We start from the raw sequence: 3769 nt of genomic DNA, 5'->3' as shown, positions 1-3769 counted from the left end.
AAAAGAGATAGATAGAAACAGAACGAACGTTTTACAAAATTTGGCCATTTTATTGGTACTTTTTGTTTTTCTATATTTTCTCTAGAATATTTGTGAAAGTAAAATCTATAATTTTAGGAATATGTCGAAATTAGTGCCCAAAAATTTGATTTTAAGCCATCCAACAGTGCTTCAAAGGCCGTAAGTTTCAGTTGTTTTTTCCATTAAAAAAAACTGGCTGTCATTTACAAAAAGGGCAAATTCGGGTTTCCACCAGCATATCTATAAATTTTATAATCAACACAAACTGCCTAAACAAGAATTATCCCGTTTATTGGTAAAAAAGCTGAAAGCCGTTTTGTAAATAATTACCCAAATGGTTATTCCACGAAACGATTTAGTGCCTGGTAAATACTCTTGTGTGTGAATTACAATTTCCTGAAGGTTATGTAATTTAGAATATTTCTGAGCAGGATCCCAAAACAGGTAAAATTATTTTAATCAATTTAAAAAACGCTGATTTAAGGAAAACTTCTATTCCAAGTATTTTTCCTTTAAGTTATCTACTAACTAGTAGCAGTGAAATATATAAACCACCAACCAAAATTCATATTGACCCCCGTTTGGTTTATAAAGGAGGCAGTACTGTAATAGCTGCAGTAAATAACAATAATAGTCAACAAACACACACAGAATTAAGTCATACCATCCATGGATTTCTTAATTCCATGGAGTTGCTAAATACTGTTTAACTGAATTAGATATGGATTATGTATTATTAGGCAAATTTCAAACAGATCGATTGAAAAGGCGTTTAAAAATATAGGCAATTAGCTGGTGAGCATTACCATATCTCTATTCGTCAGTTATATGAATAAGAGAAGAGGCTTAGAATTCTATCTATATTATCACTAAAATCTAAACATTATAGAAATATTGACATAAACAATTTTTTTGAACCTGATTATGAAACCCTGGATGATTTTCAGTCTGTAGATACTCATTTAACTTATTCTGAACAGATTACTAGTGTGTTATCCAAAATCGTAATTGAAGACTCAGATACTAAAACTATAAAACCTGAGTTGCCAATTATAACTTTTTTAAGTGGATATTGCTGGTATATCACTTTAAAAAAGCATAAGTGCGATTTTTGTAAAGAAAATCTTACCTGTAACCAACCTTGCATTGTAGAAGATTCTTGTAATCTATTTCAATCCTTAAGCCGTGGCGCTCTTTTATATCCTCGTGATCAAGTAGTAGATATAGTGATTGTATCATACATTATATTTTAAAAGCTAATTAATAAATCTGAAGAAATATTTCATTCAGACATCTACAATAAAAAATATTTTCTGTGTCAATTGTTTTTTAATTATCTTATTCAATATAAACTTTTAACGCCTTTTAAGGAATGCAAAAACCATACAAATACTTCAAATATTTTTCTTAGTAACAGTACTAATACATTTCTTAAAAATTATTACTCTAAACGTAACAGTAGTCAACTAAGTAAAAATAGAAAACAGAAACTACAAACATTTAATAAACAATAAACATAGTATATGGTGGTATATAGAGAGTATAATTAGAGCTGACACTAAGCCCCTTCAATTATGACATAAAAATCACAATAATAAGAAATCACATTTATGTCGATGGTTTGCGGGTCACAACATTTCAATCTTCAATATAAGTCAATACCAGCTAATCAAAGTCAATACCATTATGTATTTACTTAACAGATCAATCGTTCTTTACTTTTAATTCAAAAATCACGAATCCGAGCGCAATTTTAGCCATCGCCATAAATATTATATTTTTCCAATAATAACAACGTACTAAAGTTTTATTAAAGGAAATTATTACAAATAAAATATTTAATAAGAAAAAAGGGGTTTTTGCTTAAAATTTTTTTTTTAAACAATCGAATGGGGTGCGACTAAGGGTTTAGTTCACGTTATGGCAGCCCTGTTTTAACCAGAAACCCTTAAAATGTAACGGTTAATTTTTGTTTAAACCATTTTATCTAATTCTTCCAAAACAAAGTTTCTTAACTATTTAATCAAACAATTAAAAATTATCGAACTGTATATTACTATTTAATTCACAGTCATCCTGTATAAATAATAGTCGTTTGAAAAGAATCCTGGTCTGGCATTCTTTGTACGCGTTCTTCGTTTTTTTTGGGTTTTTCGCTCACGGTAAACCGCCGAGCATCGGTCATTTTCTGCCAAGATCCACTTCTGTGCAACTAGTACAGACTAAAATCGCTGTTTTGTGGCAATTTAACGCTTTAGTAATTTTTGCGTTCCTTTGTGGATTAATAGCTACAAAATTAGCAAATTAAATGAATTATATCTCGTAGGAGTTCTTTTGAAATTCATTTGCTGACTTTGGTTAGGATAAATGGTTTTGATCTTATAGTAGCATAGAAAATCTTTCGGTAAGTTTCTGAGATTTTATTCCAGCTTAATTGGTTTTTTTGGGTGACTATAATAGGTTTAAATTTCTTTTTAGCTTAAATAAATCAATTTATATTGGAGGACTCGAAAGCTAGAACAATTTTATTAATTATGTTGCTTTCCCATTGCTGAATTCTGAAAGTGTAAAAAAAAGTATATAAAAGCCACAAAATTCCACCACTGTGTAAGTAAAAGATAAACCTATTTTAAGTAATAATTTTATTAATATTAAGCCATAAATAATAAGCCAAAAATATTAAAAATAAGTTCTTTATTCATCTTGAAGTTTTGATATTAACTGTATATTTTATTGACACTAAAGAATAATTTTATTACACAATAGCTTCTAAAATTTTAATTACAACAAATTAAATAATTAAATAAGTACTCTAAATTTAAATTAAATATTTATTCTTAAATTTATGACAAAAGTTACATGGGTACTGGGGTATTTTAGGGTTGAAGGATAGGGTGAAAAGAAAGACCCAAAGCAGCTCTATTATTCCTCGTTGGTCTCCAGTTTCCAGATTGGATGAAAGTTAGTTTGATATAAGTTCCAGATATGTCCAGTTGTTTGATGGTGTCCTCGATTCCTTGAGTCTGTTGTGGTGTCCCAGGCTCCCAGATAAGTTTTTTTGTAAATTTGGTGCAGCCTGAATGCTGAAAACAAAAGATTAATATATATATTTTTTTGTAATTTAAATTAAGGCTCAATTGAAAACTTACGTATTTTTACTTACCGTGTCCAAAGTGTAATCTTTGCAAGTATTTATTTTGTTCAAAAGTAGTGCTTAAAAATATTACTTATCGACACAAAAAGTGTGCGATAACACAGTTTTTTTATTTTTTATATCGGCAGAAGTGTAAACCAAATTGTGATCACAATAAGGTGGGTTTATCTTCATTGTATTTTTTTATAAGCTTTATTAAGTAATACCATGGTATAATAGCTCGTTTTTTAGTAGTGTTGAAATTTTCATAACCTTACGGTTCTTGAAAACATCTTGTCGAACTTGCATTGTCTTATTTATTTAATGTAACACGACGTTTCGGTTGGTAAGTATCTCCAACCGTCATCAAGTGTAAACTTCGGTTCTTCCCCCAATTAAAGTTATATAATTAACAACCTAAATTTGAATTAAATTTACCTGTCATTTGAAAATAAATTTTAAAGCTTTTGTTTGACCCTAATTTCCAGAGGCAGATTTTTTACAGGACTTATAATTCGTAGATACTTGGGTCTTTATTTTGTGCAGTAGTTTTTATAGTAAGTATTGTGTGGCCCTTTACTTAAATTCTATAGGGGTGTTTTAAGGGTAATTTGG

At 29.3% G+C, this 3769-nt stretch overlaps 1 long non-coding RNA gene across 1 annotated transcript; it reads left to right on the top strand.

Moving 5' to 3' along the window:
- Positions 1-2196: 2196 nt before the first annotated feature.
- LOC126741497 (uncharacterized) lies at positions 2197-3565 on the top strand. The gene is made up of 3 exons (XR_007662201.1): positions 2197-2425; positions 2500-2628; positions 2902-3565. It is a non-coding gene; the product is annotated as an uncharacterized LOC126741497 (long non-coding RNA).
- The last annotated feature ends 204 nt before the right edge of the window (positions 3566-3769 follow it).

The sequence above is a fragment of the Anthonomus grandis genome, chromosome 10 (genome assembly GCF_022605725.1).
Source record: "Anthonomus grandis grandis chromosome 10, icAntGran1.3, whole genome shotgun sequence".
Lineage (NCBI taxonomy): Eukaryota > Metazoa > Arthropoda > Insecta > Coleoptera > Curculionidae > Anthonomus > Anthonomus grandis.
The sequence above is the reverse complement of the archived record's forward strand: the minus strand, read 5'-3'. Positions and strand labels throughout refer to the sequence as shown.